The 25,425-nt window shown below is 41.8% G+C and overlaps 1 protein-coding gene across 5 annotated transcripts in view; it reads left to right on the top strand.

Moving 5' to 3' along the window:
- The window catches only part of LYST (lysosomal trafficking regulator), a 188,617-nt gene that overhangs the window by 9,831 nt on the left and 153,361 nt on the right, over positions 1 to 25,425 (top strand). The window contains exon 1 of one of the 5 annotated variants that reach the window (XM_047703369.1): positions 4,479 to 4,579. The exons of 3 other annotated variants lie outside the window; for them this stretch is intronic. The gene's annotated coding sequence lies outside the window, so the exon portion shown is untranslated. Of the gene's footprint in view, positions 1 to 4,478; positions 4,615 to 25,425 lie in introns of those variants that run through there. One more of the 5 variants, XM_047703370.1, reaches the window with a different exon arrangement.

Here is a 25,425-nt window from a genome sequence, read left to right as displayed (position 1 = left end):
TGAGCTCTTGACAATGGATAGCAAACATGCCTTTTTTAGGACATTTCTTAATTTCTTCCCACTTGTTAGCCTGTCGTATAGGATGGACTTAGTTTGCTCTTTCAAAATAAACAGCTCATACAGGTTACAACTCAAAGTTCATCATAAACTTATTGAGCACAGGAATATATTGGTGATTAAGACAGACAAAATATCAACTGTTAAAATAAGAAATGGCAAGTAAGTCACTTGGGTAAGAATTATGCTCAGTAATGGACAAAATTCCTTCTTCAATGATGGTGACAACTTTATAGCTGTGTGTATGTGAGTGTGTGAGCGTGTGTGTGTATCTGTGGACATGTACATCACTTACTAGTGACTATTTCTGGGATGAGATCACAGAAGACTTACATTTTCTAGATTGTCTTAACATTTGCATTTATTACTATAGCAAGTATTTTCCATTCTAAGCAAAAAGACAATTCAGAATTTAAAAAGAAAAAAAACTTTTATGAGAGTTTCATAGCTGTCCACAAGTACAGTCTTTCCTACACACGAAAGTGGGACACTAAAACACATTCAGCAGGAAGTTTCCACAACATAGAAGAGGGATTTGGGTTGTCTTAACACTTTTAACTGGCTGTAAAAAGCACCTCATAAAGTATTCTTGATGTTTACAAATCTTGCAATATAATGACATAAGAGTTTTTAAAGTAAAATATACATACTTTGGGAAATTTTAAAAGTTAGCAGTGATTTAGTAGAGAAAATTTAATTTAAAAATCTTATTAAAACCTAATCTGGTCAGTTTTGCAAAGAGAAGGAGCAAATGTTGTTAAGCCACTTAATGGAGACATTAAGAACTGACTTCTTCAATAAGTTTTAAGGTGCCTACTAAAAAGCACATTTTAAAAAGAGTCATATACAGCCTAATAACATAAAGGCTTCCAAAACTAAATTTGTGTATCTATAATTTTAAAAAAGATTTTCTTTATTTGAGGTAGCGATCACTTCTCGGCCTTTTGGCTAAGATCAAGTGTATTTATTTGAGTTAGTGAGCACCTAAGAGGGGGAGGGAGAGAAGCAGACACCCTGTTGAGTGCAGAGCCCCAAGTGGGCTCCATCCAATTACCCTGAGATCACGACCCAAGCCAAAACTGAGAGTTGGATGCTCAAAAAGCTGAGCCACCCAGGCACCCCTATAATTTTTTAAAAGACTTTATCCACTTGAGAGAGGGGGAGCACAGAGGGAGAGCAAGAGGAAGAAGCAGACTACCCCCTGAGCAGAGCCTGATGTAGGACTCCATCCCAGGACCCTGGCATCATGACTTGAGCCAAAGGCAGATGCTTAACTGACTGAGCCACCCAGGTGCCCCTATAATTTCTTTAATATAGCAATTACTCCGTCAGTAGTCAAATGTGGAAATCTGTGTAATTTTGACCATGTTACTGTTACAAAAATGAAAGTCCTGCCTCCTGTATCACTTCTTCAAAAATCCATTTCTGTTCCAGTGCAGTTCAGTGGGCATTGAAGTTTCAAACTTCATCTAAAATTACGATTAACTATTTGGATATTTATTTGACTTGAAACCAACTTGTCTCAATTAAACTGTTCATTCCATAAATCTTTGCTGAATGTTTGCTATGTGCCAGGTACTGTCCTGGCACTTGGGATACATCATAAAGAGAACAGAGGGGGCTGCCTTCATGAAAGCTCTATGTGGGAAAGAATAAAAATGAACATAATAGATGTGTAAGTTGTGTAGCACATTCTTATTAAAATTATTTGGGGGTATATTAGTCTACTAGGGTTGCCTTAACCAAATACTATAGACATTTAACCCACTGAGCCACCCAGCCGCCCCCATTGCAGGTTTTTAAAAAAAATATTTTATTTATTTATTTGACAGACAGAGATCACAAGTAGGCAGAGGGTGGGGGACCAAGCTTCCCGATGAGCAGAGAACCCGATATGGGGCTCTATCCCAGGATCCTAGGATCATGACCTGAGCTGAAGGCAGAGGCTTTAACCCACTGAGCCACCCAGGCACCCCACTGCAGGGTTTTGAGTGGAGGTGTGACATGGTCTGATTTATATATCCATGTAGTCATGAAATTATTTTAAGGCATTTTGGTGAATAATTAATGAGGAACGCACATTTACATTTGACCCTTGAACAAGATGGGTTTGAACTGCATAGGTCTACTTAGAGATTTTTTTCAGTAAGTACAACACACTAGTATAAATGTAATTTCCTTATAATTTTCTCCTTAACATTTTCTTTTCTCTGGCTTACTTTAAGAATACAGTATACAAAATACATGCTAATTAACTATGTTATAGGTAAGGCTTTCGGTCAACAGAAGGCCATCAATAGTTGAGTTTCAGGGAAGTGAGAAGTTCCTCGTGCAGGGGTCATCACCCCTACCTAACCCTGTGTTGTTCAAGAGTCAACTGTAAAAAAAAGAAGAAGAAAAAAAAAGTCAGCTGTAGGTTAACTGCATCTTTTATAACCTTGATTTGAGCCTAAATTTAAAGTCAAATTATCTGGAGAACTTCCCACTTACAAAGTTTTCCAAAGTGTGATACATACATAAGTAATCCTTCCTTCTACATATCTGTAACTTTTTTTTTCTTTCTTCTATTGAATGTACAGTTACACGTTTCCTGTGTTCATTTGAAATCTTAGTTGAACTAAGTTTTATCTAATTACGTATACTTAATATCCATGTTCTAAGATACTTTTTTTTTTTTTTTTTTTGGTCAGAGAGAGAGGAGAGCGAGCGAGCACAGGCAGACAGAATGGCAGGCAGAGGCAGAGGGAGAAGCAGGCTCCCCGCCAAGCAAGGAGCCCGATGTGGGACTCGATTCCAGGACGCTGGGATCATGACCTGAGCCGAAGGCAGCCGCTTAACCAACTGAGCCACCCAGGCGTCCCCTAAGATACTTTTGAACAGAGTTCATTCTGTGGTAGCTTGGTTATGCAGATATAGAGAGAAGAGAACCGTCAGAAATGACATTAGTTTGTGCCCTTTACAAATAAAGAATACTTTGAGGGCTAATCGTGTACCGTTGTAACACAAAGTCTATTTCATTCTGTTTGGCTTTAACAAAATCATGGTCATTGACTACCTTGCATTCAAGAGAAACAGAAACTGGATTGTTACTTATTTCTATGACTAATTTGTCCATTAAAAAAAAAACAACATGTTTTTAAGATAGTGGGTAAACGTTGATGCGAACACAGAGTAGGTTCACTGCTAGATAAAACTGTGAAACGGGTCAAGTTTGGGCTCCTCTTCCTCAATTGGTTCAGGGAGATTCATCAGAGGATCTCCAGCCCCTAGCGAGGTACCTGGCCCCTAGCAGGTGCTCGTTATTATCCGTGTAATGAGTCGTGAATTCCCACCGACGTCTCTTACACGGACCCGTCAGCGACTTGGGGTCGTGCACCGCTGGAGTGCTTGGTCCTAGAGAGCGCGGGCAGCCTCTGCCCGAAGTTACGAGCTAGGGGATGAGCTTCGAGTGTCAGTGGGGAGTGTGTTAAAGTGCGGGATTCTCCCCGGGAGCATCGCCAGCCACAGCACCGGCCCCAGCCCTGACCAACTATCTCCTTCGCTCGCCACGGGCCGCGCGAGAGGGGCATCTGGTCCACCGCCGTAATTACGACACCACGTCCTGAGTTTTCTGTTTCTCGAACTGCAGATCCTAACGCAAATGCCGTCCGCTCGCGGGCCGCCTGCTCACGGGGTGCAGGACGAGGCAGGGCCCGAGCCCCGCTCCGGGCCTTCCCCGGCGCGTCCGACAGGCCACAAGGGCGGAGTCGCCGAGACCGGGCGGGGAGCGGGGTCCTCCCCGACTCTGGTCGGCGGGGGCGGCGGCCCGTCGGGCACGGGCAGGGCCAGGCCCTCGGCGGTACAGCCCAGCCTCGCCGTGCTGACCCGCGGCACCCGGCCAGAGGCTCCGCCGCCGGGAGCCACCGGCCGCGGCCGCGCGCGTCCACGAGCGCGGAACCGAAAGACGCGCGTCCGCGCCGGGTCGTTTCCACGGCGGCTTCGCGGCCCGCGAACGGCCTTCTCCCGCCCGAAGGCGGGCTCGGCCCCCGCGCAACCCTCCCGCTCCCACGCCCGCCCCACGCGTCCGGAACCCCGGCCTCCGGCCCCGCACAAGGGGGACAGGGCGGGTCTACGCTGACTGGAGGAAGCGGGCGCCGCGCAAGGGCTCGATGCTTGTCCGACGGCGATCGCTAACTCCCGCGTCCGGCGCAGACAGGGCGAGGGCCCCAAGCAAGCCGCCCCAGCGCTGGGAGAAACCCCCGAAGCCCCCACCCTGAGGCTCAGCCCGCCCCCCTCCCCGCCCCATTGGCTCGGCCGCCCCACGCGTCACGCCTGCGACGCCGACGCGCCCTACCGGCGAGGGGCGGGGCTCGGGGCGCGCGAGGCGGGGCAGGCGCGCACGCGCAGGCGGCCGGGTCGGGTCCAGACGGGGGAGGGGAGGGGGCGGTGTTCCCGGTTTCCTGGGTTACCTGAGGGGGCGGGGGTGCGGAGTTCGCGGCGGCGGCGGCGGCGGCAACAGCGACGGCGACGGGGGATTCTCCCGGTGAGTGGAAGCGCGCGGCGGCGGCCCCATAGCAGGTAAAGGCGGCCGTGGGCGCCGATGACGCCGGCCGGGGGGTCCGGGACACCGTCAGCGGCCTAGAGGGACGGGGGTTTGGGGGCGGTGGCGGCCACCCGGCTGAGGGCGCAGGGGACTCGGCCCCAAGCCCGTCCTCGGGCGTCCTCCCGGCTCCGGCTCTCCGAGACGTCCCCCTCGGCGTCCGGGAAGCCCTGGGCAGCCGCTGAGCGGCGGGCGGGAGCGGCGGGCGGGAGCGGGAGCTGCCCCCGGACCCTCGCCGCGGCCGCGCGCCACCAACTTTATTTCCCGGCGCGGGGGGTGGGAGCGGGTTGGCCGGCGGTGACCCGCTGCTGGCGGGGTCGTGTGTGAGGTGCGCTGCGGTAGCACGGGGTCCCCCCGCCCGGCCCGGCCCGGACCGCAGGTCGACGGCGGGAGCGGACGGTTTCCGCGCCGCCACCCTGCGGTCGCTCCTGCGCTCCGGTCCCGCCGCGCGGTCCCAGCTGTCATCTCCCCCGGAGCCTCGCTCTGCTGCCTTCCTCGCGCCTGTGACCCCCTGGCCAGGGAGCGAGACGCTCCGGAGAGTCCCCGCGACGTCTGCCGTCTGTGCGGGCCTCCCTGGAGCCCGGCCGAGGGGCCCCTTCGCCTCCGGTAGGATTCAGCGGTTAGAGAAGCTACCCAGGAGACCCCCCGCCCCTGCCGACCCCACCGTGTGCGGGTCGACGGCTGTGCAGGGGCCGGGGTCCGAGGCGTTAGGAGCGGCTCTCTGGCCTTCCCTCTTATCGGTCTGAACAAAACAAACCAGCCCCGTGTGCTCGGCAGACTCCGCACCCCGCGACCGCACTTGGTGGTGGGTGAGGCTTGTTTCGAGCCGATAGAAAATGTTGAGTCTCGTGCTGAATGCGGACCAGCATTTCTTTGAACACCGAGCTCAGCTCTTATTTTCCCTGAGGTTTGTCGAACACATCGATAGGACAGACTGAATTGGGCTTTTCTTCCTGATGGCTCCTGGCTGGCCTGCTGCTGCTTTAAACTTCCACACCCAGAAACCTTAAGCTAATAAAGATGTTGACTCTGAGCTTTCATTTTATAGATGCAGTTATTAATCCGGGGTATCTGTTTTAAAGAGCTTTGCAACTAGTCAGCAACTTTTTTTCCTGATAGCTCTTTGCTGTCCTCCATATTGTTACTGCCTAAAGATCGGAGGAATTAGGAGAAAATGAGTTATTATATAATTTAACTCACATGGAAGCAGTTTGAAAGCTATAAAATGATGTATAAATTTAGTAAATATTTATGGAGCATGGACTGTGTGCCCGTTTTCTGAACAGATAAATATCCCCTCCTTCATGGAGCTTACATCCTAGTTGGGGATCTCAGATAATAAAATATGTGCTATGTCATTTTGTGTTAAGGGCTATAGACGAAAAAGCAGGAAAGAGGGAGGATAAGGGGAGAGGGTTGCAATTTTAACGAGAGGTAGCCAGGGGAGACTTCCTGGAGAACGTGGCATTTGAGCCCCAGATCAGAAGAAGCGGGAAAGTACTCCATACCCCTCTCTAGGGGAAGAGTGTTGAAGCAGCAGGAAAGGCACTTGCAAAAGCTTTGAGGCAGGAGTGTACAGGGCATGTTAGAGGACAGCTCAAAGGCTGATTTGGCTATGGTGGAGTGAGTAAAAAGTAGTAGAATTGAAGTCAGTTAAGTAGGAATGGGAAATCATGTTGGGTGAGGCCTTGTAGGCCTTTGGACGGACTTGGTCTAACATTCTGAGTGAGAAGGGGAGTCATCCCTCTGAATAGAAAAGAGATACAACAGGCTTTTTAAAGGGTCACCCCGGTGGCTGGAGTGGAGAATAGGCAATTTGGGCCAAAAAAAGGGATTGGGCAGCAGTGGAAGCAGGGATGTTAGCTCAGGGACCCTTGCCATAATTCAGGCCAGAGGTGATTATAATTTGGACAGAGTGGAACTGATGGAGTGGTTGATTTCGGATGAACTGAGGGTAGACTCAAGAGGAGACTTACAGTCTTCACAGTGTTTTTCCTAAGCGAGTGTAAAGATGAAGTACACATGTACTGAGATGAGGTTTATGAGGGGTTGGTTAGAAAACAGTAAAATGAGATGTCTAAGTAGAGATTATTAGCTGTGGGATTGCAGTGACTTTGTACTGAAGATGTTACATTACCTTGACTTTACCAGGGGCTTAATATTTTCACCCATAAACTGCCAAATATTTTTCCATACTCGTTTTCTTTTTAGTTCTTTTGGACCAACTTAGTCATTTCATTTCACCAAGGCCAGTTTTGTTCTTATATGCTTGCCCTCAGAGCATCTGTTTGTTAGTTTCAGTTGTAGAGAAGGCCATATAATCCAGAATTTCAGAATACCTTTGTAACGTGAACACCTCAAATGATTAATCTTTTCCCAAATTATGTTTAGATGACTGGCTTAAGTTCAAGAATTTTTTTTTAAGCCTCAGAAATCTTGTTATCAAACGTGGCTTCACTTGGCCATTTGTGAAATTACAATGGAAATGACCTGTATTTTTAATACTTTATTAATGAGTCAGTAATATAGAGGGATTATCCTAATTCTTTAGTTTCATTAAAGATGGCTTGAAATAAATGGGCCATCACATGTTAAATGGAGATCTTTTCATCAAATTATGCAGTATTTGGAACAATAGAATTTGGCCTAAAATATGTATCAAAACTATATCAGGCTCCTAGAGTTTAAGGTCTAACCCTCACATTGAGAACCCAGGTTATAAACTAATTTTTTTAAATGGATTCAACCTAAATATATTCTGAACGTATATTTTTAAAACTGTCAGATTAATAACTAGTTATAAGATGAACTTGGAGTCAGTGGGAACACCATATTCTCTTGGATCCTACTTTCTTTTGCTATTTCTTGTCACCAGTATTTGTCCTTGTTTCTCTTAATTCTCTTGGCCTTGATTTATAGTAATTGAGAGAGACCTGATACATTTGGAAACTTTGAATGCTTTTCAAGTCTAATAAGGGGGGGGATCTTATTTAATAATATGAAAATGTAATGCTTAAAGTGTGATCCTTTTAATTCATCAAGAAAAGAATTAAATAGTTTTCCAAAAGGCTAGTCATCGTTGCATCTAAATGTGATTCCTTGAAATTGAAACTCCAAATGCATGAGGAAATAAGAGAACTTCTAGCCACTTTTAATGAGTGGAAGAAATAGATGAACGATAAGGGAGAATACTGCACATACTTAGAAATGTTTATACAACTGCAACCACTCATCTTTACAAAGTAAAGAGGATAGAGGATTTTTGCCAGAAACCTGAAGAATCACATATTTTAAATTTAAGAATGGAGTCGGGGGTGGGTAGTGAAGCCTAGAAACTATACACTGAACCTCTTGACACTAAGTGATTCCTAGAAAAATTATAGATCAGATTGCCAAGCAGATGCTTTGTAATTTGTGATTAGAAAACAAGGCACTGATTATTAAGACACAGAGTTGTTTTCTTAAGAACAAGTCATACTAATCTCTTGCTCACTTTGCCAAAGGTGTGATAATATTAAATAATCTTAAGTACCTCTCATCTTACAGAGTGCATTCCCATTTATTATTGTATTTAACTCTCACAACATCCCTGTGAAGTAGCTTCAGAGGAGGAGGCCTCAATGGTATGTGCCCAGGGAAGAAATGAAGGGGACAGATGTGGTAGATTTTAGAAAGGACTTACTTAGATACAGGATAAAAGAAAAGGAGGAATCGGGGCGCCTGGGTGGCTCAGTGGGTTAGGCCGCTGCCTTCGGCTGAGGTCATGATCTCAGGTCCTGGGATCGAGTCCCACATCGGGCTCTCTGCTCGGCAAGAAGCCTGCTTCCCTCTCTCTCTCTGCCTCTCTGTATACTTGTGATCTCTCTCTGTCAAATAAATAAATAAAATCTTTTAAAAAAAATTAAAAAAAAAAGAAAAGGAGGAATCAAAGTGGGCTTTAAGGATTCTAGATTGTCTGGGTGAATGGTGATGCTGGTAATTGATCTTAAATTTGAAAATATAGGTGGAGGAACAGATTTGGAGATGTGAAATTTATCAGTTCACATCAGTTTGGTGAAAATAGTTATTTTTAAATCAGAACCAAGTAACATATAATTAAAATTTTCAAAATATGTAGGTCACTCTGGAACTCAGAAAAGTCTTAACCAAATAAAGAAGTCTTCATTCATTCAGCAGACACATCCTCTCAAATACTTTTGGTAAGGAAGAGAGGACAGTGGGTAGAAGCTTGAGTGGGGAGATGTGATTGGGGAAGGTTTGTTTTTTCTTAAAGATGGAAGAGTCAAGGAACTTTAGTGGACTGATGAGAAGGGTCCATTGAAGAGGAAAGAAAATTAAAGTCACAAAATTGAAGTCTCAAGAGAAAGTAGATAATCAGACAACCTCAGAGGAAATGGAAGGGTTGGGAACAAGAGTGCAGGTGAAAGGGTTACCCCAAAGAAGGGCAGTGATGCATCTTCCTGTTTTAAAAAAAAGAAAATTAAATAGAGTAGGTACCGATACAATATACATACAAGTCCAGGATGGCATCTCTTGTCTCCATGGAGCCGTTTATCTGCTGAAATTGAGTCAGAAGAGCATGGGTTGGGGTATGTTCATGGGAAGAGTTACCGTTGTGATTGGGAAAGGGGCTTGACCGGGGACCACTGACCTAATTGCTGTATAGTGATAAACACCCTTGAAATCACAAATGAGGAAAGCAGCCAATCAGAATGGTTAAGGAGTTTTCTCCAGTAGCTCTATGTAACGGTGCAGAAAGCACTGAATCTGGATGAGGATTGGAAGTTAGACTGAGTCTGGATGAGCATTGGAAGGGAGGGTATGAAGTAGAACTTGGGTTGGGGGATGGTATAAAGTCAAGGGACTGGGTGATGATGAGGTTGCTAATGGAAAGGCTGAGCCAGAGGCATCCTGCTTGATTAAGGAAGACAGCCAAGCCAGGACGGGTCTGAGGAATGTGCAGAACAAAGAGGGTGAAGAATCTCAATGAGGAGCTGTAGGATTCGTGGGTGGGAAGGACTACTAGGGATGGAAGAGTCTGCATATGATGGGAGGTCCTAACTCTAAGACTCTGGAGTGGAAACAGTTGCAGGTGATGATATGGGCCAATGTACGACCAGTGATAGTAGGTAGTCAAGACTAATAGTGCTAATTACAGCAATTGTAATATTAATAAAAGCTACCATTTATTGAGTACTGTATACTAGTCACCATACTACATGCCTTCCATAGGTTTTAATACTTATTTTTCACAACCACCTACTAAACCATGCTTACCCTCTATAAAGTAGAGGTCATTGAAGAAGAGGAAATAAAAGAGCTCTGAATGCTAGTATATAGAGATTATTTGTTCTTATAGATAATGCAGCCCTCAGAATAATAGATCTTGTATGGAGAGGAAGCAGGAGTTGTATGACGAAGTTCTCCGTAAATGGAGATGAAAGACTCAAAGTCAGCAGTTGACAACTATAAATATAGCTATAATGTAGCCTTAGAAATGGATAAAATGACATAATAATGATGCACAAGTCCTCTTGGAAACCAGGTGATAACCAGAATAATGCTAACTTGTTTTCTTGGCCTGGGATCTGGGTGTATACAGTGATGTATTAAGAGGAGGAGATGAAATGATTGCCTTATGTAAAGGTGAGGGATATAACGATGTTTCTTAGCAATGGAACTAGGGTTCCTAAAGCTAGGGAGTAAAGAATCCAGAGAGGAAGAAAGACTCATCTACTTGTGTGTAAAAAAATCAGGAAGGATGGATGGGCAAGTAGGGTGATCATATAATTTATTGACGAAACAAGTATTATTTTGAAAATGAAAAGAATGTCGTTAATAGTTACTCTGGGACAGCAGGTGCAAACCAGAACTGTCATAGGCAAATCAAGATGTTTAGTCTTATTAGTGACAGGTAACTAGAGGAGCTATCACCTTGGAAAGGGGCTGTGGATGTTGAGAATGAATGGACCCCTAAATTAGAGGGACATGATTGGAGCTTACTAGGCTAAGATTATTCTCTTTAGCTCTATAATACTGCCCTAAAATGTTCTGGGTATGCTTTGTTCTATGAGTGTGGAGATTTGAAAGAAGTTCTGGATTCATCTCTATATGAAAATCTATCCATCTCTATATGAAAATTTGGAATCCATTAACGCATAGGTCATACTAGAAACCTTAGATGAGATCATCAAAAGAAAACACAAGGAAAGAGAAGTGAGGCAGTGGATAGGATCCAGAAACTAACCAACATGAAGGAGCTGGTAAAGAAGATTCCAACTAAGGAAACTGAACAGGAGTGGTTAGGCAGGGTAGAAGGAAAGCCAAAAGAGATTTGTTATCTCATAAATCCAGAAAGAGATTCAAGGAATGAACGATTCGTCGTTTCATATGCCTTATGTTCTTCAGAGAGGTCAAATATGATAAGGACTGGAATGTGTCTGTTGGCAATTAGAAAGTTGTTGATCTTGGCCCGACTAGTTTTGGGAGAGGAGTGTGGGCAAAAGTCAGACTGAGGTGCCCAGAGAGGTGAGGTGAGGCGGGACCACGCTTGAGTAATCTTGAAAGAGGGAGGTATTAACAGGATATACATGTCTATTTACTTTAGGCAGTAAGGCAATGGAGATGAGGGGTTAAAAACTAGGAGGGAGCTGGATTTCCAACCAATGCCTCCTGGTTAAGGTCTAGTTAGTAATTTTGTTGTAATGGAAATAGTGAAAGTAAAAGGAATATACATTTTAAATCAAGTATGACAAACTTTGTAATAACTACAACCTATTAGAAGCTAAAATAGGTAGAAAGTGTTTATTGAAGAGAGAATTCCTAATTTGGTGAAATACTGTAAGATGACATTTAGGTTGTGGACTAACTCTAGGGTTCCATTTTTTTTTTTCCTCTTCATTTTTTAGGGGGAGGATGGTGTGTACACATAAGCATAAGGCTTATTAGTTCAGGATTCCTGATCCCATAACACTGATTTTTTTAGTAATTTGTGTTGATTAGTTTTTATCAAATAGCTTTGACCAAAGTTTCTTTCTCTATATTGCAACATTAACACATTTCAGGAACACTGCCAGCACGTTTTAGAGCTTAAAAAGTAACAAGAGATAATTTCCATCTTCTCATTCTCTGAATGGGGAATCAAAGATCTAGGGATGCTGGAGCAGGGATTGAAGCAGAGCCTCCTTCTGACTCGTGTTCCAGAATTGTATCTCCTACAACCCGCTAAATTTTTATTCCTGCTACTTTCTTGCTAAGGCATCTTCTCCTTTCATTCTTTGACTCTGACAGATTGTAGAAGACCAACTTTTTGCAAGTAAGTAAAATAAAGGTCTTAACATATGGACTTCTTCTGGTAGATGAACAAAACGCTCTTGAGATCTTACCTGAAAACTGTAAGATGTTACAAAGTTATTTTTTTATTAATGTAAACACAAGCAAGGGGAGGGGCTCAGCAGGGAGCCCAGTTCGGGGCTCAGTCCTAGGACTCAGGGATCATGACCTGAGCTGAAGGTCGACACTTAATGACTGAGCTGCCCAGGCGCCCCTGCAAAGTCTCTTTTAAGAAGTCTCTTCTCTCGCGTGCGGGGGTGGCTCAGGAGGTTGAGCATGTGACTCTTGGTTTCTGCTCAGGTCCTAATCTCAGGGTTGGGGGATCTACCCCCACCCCCGTGGGGCTCCGCGCAGGTTTGTGCGCGCTCTCTCTCTCAGATGGGGAAATAAATCTTTAAAACAGTTTTCAAAAATTAAAAATTAAAATTAAAATAAGTCTCTTCTCTCTTAAGAAGCCTTTGAAAAGAATATAGGCTTCTAGACCAGAGAAATGTGGTTTCTAGAAGCACCTTATCAAATTTACTGGCTAGCATTCTTGACTATTTCTGGATATTTCAGCTGTCTAAAATCATAACAGTTTCATATTTCTGTTCTGTGGTACTTTTGAATATTAAGTTATATATAATTATATCTGATATAATTATGTAATTTATATACGTTATATATTGCATGTCATATATATTTGGGACGATGCTTGAAGCCTAGTTACACATTTGATAAATATTGATATATATTAATTTTCTTTCCTCTTCTTTTTGGATTTTTGTTTCTTTGACATGCTATTCTTTATTATTGAAATATAACTAACAGTGTTATATTAGTTTTAGGTGCTATAATGATTCAGCAATTCTGAATATTACTCAGTGCTCATCATGCTAGGGGTACTCTTAAGCCCCTTGATCTATTTTGCCCATCTCCCCCACCTCCCGCCCCTCTGGCAACCACCAGTTTGTTCTCTGTATTTAAGAGTCTGGGGTTGTTTGTTTCTCTTTTTTTCTTTGCTCATTTATTTTGTTTCTTAAACTCCACATATGAGTGAAATCCTAACATTTATCTTTCTCTGACTTATTTCGCTTAGCATTATATTTTCGAGCTCCCCCCTTGTCATTGCAAATGGCAAGATTGCGTTCTTTTTTTATGGCTGAATAATATTCCATTGCGTTTATATACCACATCTTCTTTATCCATTCATCTATTGATGGACACTTGGGTTGTTTCCACATCTTAGCTACTGTAAATAATGCTGCGATAAACATAAGGGGCATCTATGTTTTTGATTAGTGTTTTCACCGTATTTGGTTAAATACCCAGTAGTGGAATAACTGGACCATAGGGTAGTTCTGTTTTTAGCATCCTGAGGAAGCTTCACACTGCTTTACACAGTAGCTGCACCAGTGTACATTCCTACCAACAGTGCATCCTTCCTCTCCACATCCTCCATTTGTCATTTCTTGCCTTTCTGATTCTAGCTGTTCTGTCATGTTTAAGGTGATATCTTATTGTGATTCTGATTTGCATTTTTCTGGTGATTAACAATATTGAGCATTTCTTCATGTGTCTGTTATCCATTTGTATGTCTTCTTTGGAAAAATGTCTATTCAGGTCGCCCAGCGATTTATTAATCAGATTATTTGGGTTTTGGTATTGGTTTATATAAATTCTTTATCTATTTTGGATATTAACCCCTTATTAGATATATCATTTGCAGACATCTGCCATTCAACACATTGCCTTTTTGTTTTGTTGATGGTTTCCTTTACTGTGTAGAAGCTTTTTATTTTGGTGTAATCACAATAGTTTAGTTTTGCTTTTGTTTTTTCTTGCCTTGTGAGATATATCTAGAAAAATGTTTCTATGGCTGGTATCAAAGGCATTACTGTCTGAGCTCTCTTCTGTGATTTTTTGTGGTTTCAGGTCTCACATTTAGTCTTCAGTCCTTTTTGAGTTAATTTCTGTGTATAGTATAAGAAAGTGGTCTGGTAGAGACTGTCTTTTTCCCACTGTATATTCTTGCCTCCTTTGTTGTAAATTATATGACCATAGAAGCATGGGTTTATTTCTGGGCTCTCTATTCTGTTCTGTTGATATATGTTTCTGTTTCTGTTCCAGTACCCTATTGTTTTGATTAGTACAGCTTTGTAGTATATATTGAAATCTGAGATTGTGATACCTCTAGCTTTGTTCTTCTTAAGACTGGTTTGCCTAACACTTATTTAAAGGGATTCATGTACCCTGTGTGTATATCAGGATTATTTTCACTAGTCAAATTATGGAAGCGGCCGAAGTATCCGTAAATAGATGAATGGATAAAGAAGATGTGATGTGATGTATGTGTGTATAAATAAATAAAAGCATTAAAACAGAAGATCAGGATGGGGCGCCTGGGTGGCTCAGCGGGTTAAGCCGCTGCCTTCGGCTCAGGTCATGATCTCAGGGTCCTGGGATCGAGCCCCGCATCGGGCTCTCTGCTCGGCGGAGAGCCTGCTTCCTCCTCTCTCTCTGCCTGCCTCTCTGCCTGCTTGTGATCTCTCTGTCAAATAAATAAATAAAAAATATGAAAAAAAAAAAAAAAAGAAGAAGATTTAAAAAAAAAAAAAACAGAAGATCAGGTTGGCTATTTGGGTTCTTTTGTAGTTCCATAGAAATTTTAGTATTATTTGTTCTAATTTTGTGAATAATGTTGTTGGCTATTTTTTCTCTACTTTCAAGCCTGTTTTTTGGCATGGTTTAACCATGTCCCACCCCCAAGATTGTTGTTGGGATGGATTCGCTATTTTTTTAGGAACTTGTTCTTGTGCTTAACTGTTTCAAAGGTAACTATCTTTGCTTATTACAAATATATTTTGGTTAATTACGTTTAAATTTTTTTGTTGTAGCATTTGATTTTTGGCCAAATGTGTTTTCAGTAATTTATTTAGCATAAGTGAAACAATTCTACATGCTCACTTGAGTATTATGATTTTTTAAAGAGCAGTAATAGTATATTAATTTTTCCTTTCTCTTCCATCTTTAAGATTGCTCTGATCAAAATGTGATTTGCTACAATAGAATTCTTATTAGTTCTGTAGTTCACTTGTCTGAGTTCCTTAGGTTGAAGAAGAATAATCATAATTGCATACGTATTATTTTAGCAGTGTAATTATTTGAGTTTGGATGAGTGTGAAATTAAACAATGCTAAGAATAATTTCCTCTTTTAGTATATTAATGTGGCTTATCTGAAAGGGCAACAAAACATTTATCAGTTCATAAAATGCATTCATTGTTACTGCTTCTGGGTATGGATTCATTGAAGTGCACAGTTCAGTGTATCCTGGCCAATGCCAAAAGGAGGTTTTACTGGTGTAACTTGTAGAACAGCTGCTTATACCTATCAGCTTCTTTTATGCTGCTTATTAATATTTGCTTATCTAGACTTTATTAGATCTTTATTGCATTATAACTTAGAGTTCATTAAAGATTAAAATCCTTTACTGTTCTCTGGATTTCCTCTTTAATAATGCTTCCAAAGATGGTAATGCTGGTAACTGTTCTTTTTTCCTGTATTTGAATATTTTGGAGATTGTTTTTGAAATCGTATATTCCATACAGCTGAAAGATATTTATTTTCTCTACACATTATTTCTGAAAAATAGAATCCCAGTAAGGTAGTTTTGACAGAACTTGATTATGCACAATTTAAGGGAACATTTAGAATGTATAATTTTTTAAAAAGAGTTTACTTATTTACTTGAGAGAGAAAGTTGGGAGAGGGGCAGAGGGAGAGGGGGAGAATCTCAAGCAGACTCTGCTTGGGGTCCGGTCAGGCTCTGTCTGTCTGTCTGTCTGTCTGAGATGAGGCCATGACCTGAGCCAGAACCAAGAGTTGGACGCCTAACCGACTAAGCCACCGAGGTGTCCCTAGAATGTGTGATTTTAATCTTAAATGAAATTTGATGTTTACTGTTACTGCATTACTATTTTCTGAACGCTGTACTATCATGAAAGTTCACAGCCTTAAAGATAGAGGTCATCTAGTTTTATTTTTGTTTTAATATGTATAAGAAGAATCGGGATCAGAAAGGTTAAGCATTTTACCTGAGATACTAGAGTGTTGAGGCAAAATAGAAAACCAAAAGTCCCTTGACTTTTAGTGTGGTATTCTTTGTGCCATCGACCTCTTGAATGATTTTAATGGATTTTAAGAAAATAATCTCGTAGCCAAAAAATGCCTTATACACTACTCAAAGTGATAGTGTTTGGTTTTTTGTATGTAACTCATTTATAATTTTAACCCTTTGTCTTTGCATGTGTCTACATTTTTGCCATAGTGGTAGAAACTAAACTGTGATGATACTCAATGAGGCAGAAAAAAAAATATTAAGTGTAGGTTGAATCTGAAATGCATTTGCTTTGTATATATGTATATATATATATTCCTTTTTTATTTCTGTTCTCTATCACTCTCACTCCCTATGCCCTTCTCTCCTACTATCTGTCCATCTTCATGGATGGTTAGAGAGCAGTAGATTAAGTAGCTGGATCTGAATTTGATCTCACTGTTAATCTTTCTTGATGTGAAAAGTTTTATAGCAGTGAATGCATTTGTCTGTACTTGACTGTCCCAACTAAATGGTTTTTAGAATAAAGCTAATTTTCACTGTGTGTATAAGAATTATGAAGGAGGGGTACCTGGGTGGCTCAGTGGGTTAAGCCTCTGCCTTCGGCTCAGGTCATGATCTCAGGGTCCTGAGATCAAGCCCCGCATCGGGCTCTCTGCTCAGCGGGGCTTCCCCCTCTCTCTCTGCCTGCTTCTCTGCCTACTTGTGATCTCTCTCTCTCTCTCTGTGTGTGTCAAATAAATAAATAATCTTAAAAAAAAAAGAATTATGAAGGAATAAGAGGAAACTATTGCTATGTACACTTATGTGGTATCTTCAAAGCTTGTACATATCTGTGTTCAGTATTTCAGAAACTTATTTTATAAAATCTTTTACCTTATACCAAATATATATTAGAAACTACTGATCATTATGATGTTGCTGTAGAAATTATTTTTATTGTTTTCATTTCACATTTAGGATAAGAAGCCAAGCTCTGTTTATAGTGTCTCCTTAAGAGGTATGGAAAACCATTATTTCTAGAATTGGTTTTAAAGAGCTCTTAAACTATATACACTGCATTATAATCTTTAACATAGGAAGAATAAACATCCAAGATTTTATTGCTGAAGTTTTTTGTTTTTAATCTAAGAAGATTTTGTTGAAATTTCTACATGTTTCTGTAACGCTTTCCTTAGTATCTTAAATGCTTGCTAAGGAATGGAAAAAGGCTTTTGTAAATGTGGCTCTTTCTGAAAGTGTTAGCTGCAGGAAGATTTCCTAAAGTAATTTGAATATTAAAATGTTTTCTATCATAGTATTAAGTGAATTGGTGTTTATTTGTTGAGCGCTTACTATTCGTGGCACTGTGTTAGGCAAGATTTCTTTTTGTTTGATTTGATTTTCTGTTTGTTTGTTTTAACAAATGAGACCCGTCTCCTCTTCTTTAGGGAAGTATAATCTAGTTTGGAAAGAAACAATACAGTACTGTAACACAATGCGGTGAGTCCTAAGAGGCACGTAGAAAGTAATTAACTGGGAATTAATAGGAATTTCTATAGCAGCAGCAACATGACAAAAAGCATTAGTGAAATCATGTTGAGAAAGTGAGTACCCTTAGGAGGAATTATGGAACGGTAGAGGGTGTCCTGAGGTGTACCAAGAGCTGAGGAAGGTTGGACAGTGAGGGAAGTACAGAGCACCATAATGATAATAGTAATAATGAGTTGGAAACTTCCTCCCTAAGAACTGGAGTGTCGCTTACTATTTTAAGAAACGTGAATGACAGTTTTAGCAGTTATAGAATTTGGATTGGATGGAAAGTCGACCAGGCAGTGTGACAGTTAAGAGGGTGGCAGAGGGGTGGAGGAGCCGAGGACGCTCAGGCCTCAGGTTGGAGGGGGAGAAACAGATTCAAGGTCGTGATCATAATCGCGAGTAAGTATTGATCTTCCTGCAGTGTGCCCGGCACTGTGCAATGCATTTTATGTGCGTTATCTCGTGTAATTTAAATATCCACAACAACGACGTGACGTGTTTCTAGATAAGACTGAGGCTTAGAGAGAGGAAGCCGAGAAGCCAAGTTCATAGAGTTAGCAAGTGGCTGCTGTCAAGCCAAAGAACTGACTGGGCCCAGATGAAGTGCTGTTCCGGTTGCTCCCTGAGTGACTGGGTAGAGGCCATCCATGGAAACAGCATGAGGAAGGAGGAGCTGGTTTGTTGGAGGAGAAGAGAAAGTCTTATGCAGAATACAGACAGATTGCCTGCATCTGAATCTTGCCTCTGACACTCAGTAGCTCTGTGACCTGAAGCACTTGCTTAACCTTACTGTGCTTCAGCTTTTAACATGTGACAAGTAGGGATCTAATTATACTTATGAGGTTGTTGTAAGGATTAAACCAACAGCTGTAGGGGAGTGCTTTTAGGAGTGCCTGATGGGTAGTAGTCGCTTGTAGATGGCAGCTACGTCATCGTCGTTGTTATCATTATTCTGTAGAAACCCAGAGATCTGTTTTGAGGACGTATCAGCTATGCAGTATAAAATTTTTAGCACATTCTTCCAGCAGAGAGGTAAAGCAGGGGAGAGGACGGATGATCTACCTGGATGAGCCTTCATGGTTCTGTTTATTGCTGCCTCACTATAATCACAGGTGTCTCAATTTCCATTCTTTTGGTGCTCAGGATCAAATGCAGGCTCTTCAGAGATATCTAGTTGCCCAATCTGTTTTAGGGAAACTGAACTGCTTGTTGAAGGGCTTAACTTTGATACATTTTGGTGTCACTTCCTCTGAATTTATTTTAAAATTCTGACTTGCTACACCGTGCCTGGACCAGTTTTGTCAAATGAGGAGCCACGATGACTTCTTTCTGGGCCAATCACAGGTGTCCAGGCAAGCACGATAGAGAGAATTGAGAGTATTAAGCAAAACATCATGGGCTTAGGGAGAGGGGTGCAGGCAGTGTTGTTTGTGGACTCCCTGAAATATGAAAAAAAATAGTATGTTCACTTTCCTGGGGCTATTGCTTTCTTAGATTTCTACCCTTTGCTCTGAACCACTGCCCTTTTCATTTTATTGAGTTTTCTTTATCAGCCTATGCAATTCTACATAAATTGAAAATATTTCAGCACATTTTTGTACTTTAACTTAGCCTAAAGGCATAATGCAGAATACAAGTAGGAACTGTACTTTGTTTCCCGCCCCACATTTACTGGTTAAGGATTATTGTAGTCCTACATTTTTCTTTTAAAGATTTTATTTATTGTTTATTTATTTGAGAGAGACAGAGAGAGAGAGTGCACACACGCACAAGCAGGGGGAGCAGGAGAGGGAGACACAGGCTCCCCACCAAGCAGGGAGCCTGATGCGGGGCTTGATCCCAGGACCCCAGGATCATGATCTAAGCCCAAAGCAGATGCTTAACTGAGCCACCCAGGTGCCCCTGTAGTCCTATATTTTTAATATGGAACATCTATATCAGAGCCAACTTCTACCCCTCTTATGTTGTAATTTCAGTTAGACTGAAGTTGTTGCTTCTTGTTAAAATGTAAATACTTCTTTCTAGGAGGAGCAGAGTGTTTTGCTTCTTGTCCCCGCCCCCCCCCCCCCCCCAGTTCATTTACTTCTTGATGTAAATGGGAAATGTGGAAACCCATGGGGAAAGATAGCATGAAGCTATAGAACACCTTGAGAAGTTTGGGGTGGCAGGATATTAGCCTGGAGGAGTGAAACTGCGTAGGACAGAGTGACTGGATTACTGCCCAGTTACAGTTGCACTTAGTGCAACAACCCAAAAGTTTGTAGAGAGAGGTTTTTGAAGCTTGTTTCCAGGTGTACAGATTGCAATCTAGCGGGTTTGAGTAAAGGTTCTGGATAACATTTAGAGATAGTATTTAGTGTTAAGGAAACTTCTTTGCCCATTGTCTAATTTTTAATTGACCTGACCGAAGAAGAAAGTCTGTGTCTTCTAAACTTGGCTATTTTAGTTCTCATTAATTAGCTCTAAAAATATCATGTAACTCCTAAGGCAACCGTCATGGGACTTAACCGTGGGAGAGCGGACCTGTGGGCTTCGGTTTTTGTCATCTGTAGAATGTGGGGTGGAGAATATGATGCCTAAAGTTTCTGCCATTGTGAAAATGTGTGATTCTAACTTATTCACATTCATACCTTTATTTATATCACTTATGAAATGGCATAAATAGTGTTATTATTGTTTTCCCAAAGCGTTTTTAATTTTTAGTGTTGTGTTGCAAAGAATATATGAGATCTTTGGGAAAGTCATTAATCAGTCTATATTCCACATATATTGAACTCTGGAGAGATGGGATTTAGCATAATTAATAGTCCATAATGACCAGCCCTTATTTTCAAGAAGGCTGCTTCAAATCACCGCAGGTTCTGGTTCAGCAGAATTCATTGAACACTTATTACTACGTGTCGTGTTGTGTTTAGTGCTCTCAATAATCCTGCAGTTGATAGCAGTCTCCTCCTTTTTGGTACATAATACATTTCTAAAAAAAATTCTTTCCAGTGGTAATTTCTCTAGTATTATATTAATTAAGAAATTTAGGCAAGCATATAATATTATTTTAAAAATGAATTTGCCAGGACTTTGGGCATTTGATGAAAATTAGGAGTTGAGACCTTCAGATATTACCATTTCTTGAGGAAAAGGTATGATTTCTAAGAGTAAATTTCATTATTATGAGCTTTCTTATTGTATTTTTCCTCTACTCCTTTTCTGTAGAAGTCACAAGACATGGAAAAAACAAAATATACTGGTACTCCCTACTTTTATTTTCAGTGCTTCCTTGAAAACTGTATGGTCATAAAGTCTAATATTGACATTTCCATACACACTGCTCCGAGGAAGGATTGTGATGATCTCTTTCCTCCTCCAGATGGCGCTCTCTACCACCACCTAGTGCTGGGCACCTAGAGGGAACTCTATTTGCCAAGAATGTTTACTGATGTTATATAATCTTCATAGATCTACATAGTAACTCTGTGGGATGGACATTTCATGGAAAAGGAAGCCAGACTTCACGCTATGTGGCGGCCAGTAGTTGCTAGATTCACACTCTTCTGCCTTTGTTTTCACCACCATCACAATGCTGACTATTCACAACAGATTCAACACCTAGGAAAATAGAATGAGTAAGGAGATCAGTACATATTTATTAAAATATTTATTGAATAATAAATTTTGCTTGAATTTAGGAATGAGTGAATGAATGATAGATTTGATAGTTCTTGGAGAGGAAACTTGGTGATGTAGGAGCCCTTATTCTGCTGTTGAGCTTGAGATTTTATTTTTAGTGGTCACTGTAATATTTTTGGTAGCACTGGTTGAAACACAGAAATGACAAGGTATTTAAAAATGCCTAAGACTGAAGAACATAGGCAGTGATGACTTGGTGTAGGGGGAGGTGTAGTAGTTTTATACTGCATGTCAAGGAAATGACTGTGTCAGCATCCACAGGACTGAGGGTGATAGCTTAATTCTGTGATCTTTTGGATAATGCGTTGTGGCAATTAATCACAGAACCAGAACAGAGCTAAGATATCATAGTCAACTATCCAAATGTCTGTGGGGAGTCTCACTCAATAAAAGCAGAGCTGCTGCTGACTAATTTTATTGACCATTTCATTTCCAGAAGGTTAAGGAGATAACGAGAAGAGCTGATAACTCAGCCTAATTTCGACTCACTGTGAGGGCTTCATTAGACAGGTGGACATAATGGGAACCCTGAGAGAAACCCATGTCATTCATTTGACAAATTCAGCAAATAGTTGTGCCACATGGTGGTCTAGATGCTGTAGATTTTGCAGTAAATGCAACAGTCAAAATCCCTGTCATCAAGGAGCTTTTGTTTTAAGAGCTAACTATGATCTGTTGTCCAAAAAACTAGCGTCATGGTTTACTCAACTGCAGTGACCTTAACCTGCATTTCAGGCACCTGCTTGCATGGTTACACTCTAGGTGTTATCATCTGAACTACTTGTTTCAGAAATCTAAAAATTCCAGTATCCTTTATTCCCTCGTGGTTTTTTTTTCCTTTTAATATTCCCTCATTTTTTATTCTTTGATTTCAGAGAGAGATTGATTGATTGTAGCTTGTGTATCAACATCTGCCTGGCCTCTTTCTCTTTCCTCGCCAGTCTGTATCTCTGTTTTGACCATATGGATTGTTCTCCCACTTGTACTTTAGTTCTCTTTCCCTTCCTCCACCCACCCAAACTCTCATTTCTACGTCGGTGATACAGTCTGCGCTATTTGCTGCTAGATCCAGGCAGCTGAGCCCTGCTAGAGAGTCTCAACCATCCGAGAAAAGTGATTCTACCCAAAATTCATGGGTTTTGACCTCTGCCGAGTTCTCAGTCCACCAGAAGTTCTTTTTACTTACCCTTGGTCACTACTCTCTCCATCCTTATCTGCCTGCTTCTTGCTTTACATTTTGATACCAAACTTACCATAATTCTGTCAGGGACTTGACTTGAGCTACTCTCTCTGTCTGTATGCCTTTATTCCCCCCTTTTCTTTTCTTTTCTTTTTTTTTTTAAGATTTTATTTATTTATTTGACAGACAGAGATCATAAGCAGGCAGAGAGGCAGGCAGAGAGAGAGGGCCGGGAAGCAGGCTCACCACCGAGCAGAGAGCCCGATGCAGGGCTCTATCCCAGCACCTGGGATCATGACCTGAGCCAAAGGCAGAAGCTTTTAACCCACTGAGCCACCCAGGTGCCCCAACTCCCCCGCCCCTTTCTCTCTTCCTTTACATGTTCAACGTTTAGTGAAAGATTACACCCTCATGAAGCTTCCCTGACTACCCAAATTGGATTTAGTGTCCCCTTATCTGTACACAACACCCTGTGTGTTGGTTTGCCTTTGCCACTGTAATGGGACCTTCTTAGAGGCAGAAACTGAAATTACTTTCACATTTTGTGTTCTTAGTACCTAGCACAGAGTGGGTATTTTAGTGCATGGTAAATGAATAAGTAAGAAACAGTAAGAGGAATATGGAGGAAAGCTGGAATATAGAGAATTAGAAATACAGAGTTATTAAAAAAAAAAAAGAAATACAGAGTTCCTAAATTTCCAAGTAAAGATAGATATGATGCCATGGATGTAGTCTCCAGAAGGGGAAGTGTGTTTAAGCTGGCCATAGGCAGAGTTTTTTTGAACAACTGGAAATAGTATGTGAAGAAAAGAGCAAGGTCAAGTGGCCAAATGAACTCATATTTTAAAATAACATGTGCGGAAGAAGGAAAGGAGGATATGAAACAAAAATATATAGATGTGGATGCAGGAATCTCATGTAAAAGAGGAATATAGCCCTAAGAGATAATGCGCTGAGGTTTTGAAAAAGGTTCAGGCTGACCTTTTACATTTTATATATAGACGATGAACAGCAAGCAAATAATAGATTTCATGAGGAAAAGTTGCCTCACTACATTGTACATCTGAAACTAATATAACATTGTGTGTCAACTCCACTCACATTTAAAGATGGAAAAAAAACAACCTGACCCTATAATTGCATACAGAGAGTAAATGAAACTCAGTTTCTGTTTTATTACTGACTTCTCTGGTGTGAAGAATGCCCTCCACACAGATTAATAAAGATTAATAAAGATGGATGTAAGAATAATAGAAACTTTAAGCCCATGATTAGAGAGGAAATGGTACCAGAATCTCTGACTTCCCTAAATGCTCACATCTCAGGTTCAGATTCTGAGAAAATGTGTCAATGTCATTGATGAGCGGGTAATCCTTGAGCAATTCTGGGGAATTTGAACACTATTAGAAAACAGTGGAGGACCAAAGTTCCAAAATTATAAAACAAGAACATAGATTCTGTAGACTTTAGTGAGCTTGATGTTACCTCCACAAACAATTCTAGAGATCAACTTAAAAGATTCTCAAATATTTACAGAAGGAAAAGATGAGCAGTAAGGGTTACAGGGGTTTTCTAAGAATAATTCTTTCCGGATAACCCAGTTGCTACCTTTGGCAGGGACACCGCAGGCACAGATGGGAGAATGCTGTGCCTGTCATCTATCTAGACTCCCATAAGGGATTTGACATCCTCCATTCTGTCATTCTGTGCTTGCAAACATGTTGGGGAATTGGACTGGCTGAGGTATGGGTCCAGGAATTGAAGAGCTGAACTCAATCTTAATTACTAATGGCAGCTTCGTAAGAAGTCTCTTATGGGCAGCTGCTTTCAACCCCATTCCACTCAGCAGGTAACACCTCCTCCTACTTCTCACTCTCAGCCCGCAACCTTGCAGTTTATTCCACCAAGAAAAGAGAAGCACCAAAATATTGGGCCATTCACTGCCAGATATACCAATTTTTCTGCATGTGCTTACATGGTCTGTCATCCTTTTGGTTCCATTCCATGAACTGCCGGTGTGCCTAGCACGTGTACACCACATCCCCTTCATACTGCCCACTGCAGCGACCTCCTCTCATTCTAGTTTTTCTTCTATTTTCCTTTTTTCTTTGGAGAAATACGCTATATAAACATGCTATAATAGTATCTCAGCTTACAAATATGCTATAATGTCACTTGTTAAGAAAAAAAAAGCACCACCTCCCCCATCCCATGTTCTGTTCAGCTGCCCCTATCTCCTTGCCGCCCTTTATGGCAGAACTTCTCAAGAGCCATCTTAAACTCCTTGCCCGTCTTCTTCACTGTCTTTGCCACTCCACTGAGACCATCTGACAAGGTTGTTAGTAACTTCCATGTTGCTAAATCTAGTGGTCCGCTCCCAGTCCTCATCTTACTGAGCCTTCCAACAATATTTGACATGTCTGGTCAGCTTTTCCCGTTTGAGGCTTTCTTTACCTGGTCTTTTGGAGGCACCACTCCCCTGATTTTTCTCCTGCCCTACTTGCTGCTCCTTCTCAGTCTCCTGTGTTGGATCTTACTCCTCTCCCTGATGTGGGGGTGCTAACCTCAGGGCTCAGTCCTAGAATCTTCTCTGCTTCATTTATATGCATTTCCTAGGTCCCCACAGATCACTACAATAGCCACTGGCTACAGTCCTGTCATTGCAGAAAGTTCTGTTGGACAGCACGCTCTGGGTTCTAGTCCTGTTTAAACACATCTGTAGGCTGGTAACTCCCGAACTGACCTGCCAGGTCCAGCCTCCCCACCTGCGCGCCAGGTTGGCAGATCCGCGGGGTCCTTCACTTGGTTCCCACACCGCCTGTCAAACCCAACATAGCTCACACTGAACTTTATTTTCCCTTTCCCCTGCTCTCCTCCCAGTCTTGTCTGTCACTAAACTGTGCTTTTCTTCACACAGGCTTAAAATGCCTTGCAGACTCTCTGTGGTGGGAGGCAGGCAGGAAGGAGACTCCCCTTG

This window comes from Lutra lutra, chromosome 14 (assembly GCF_902655055.1).
Source record: "Lutra lutra chromosome 14, mLutLut1.2, whole genome shotgun sequence".
NCBI classification, from domain to species: domain Eukaryota; kingdom Metazoa; phylum Chordata; class Mammalia; order Carnivora; family Mustelidae; genus Lutra; species Lutra lutra.
This window is presented reverse-complemented; position numbering and strand designations above follow the sequence as displayed.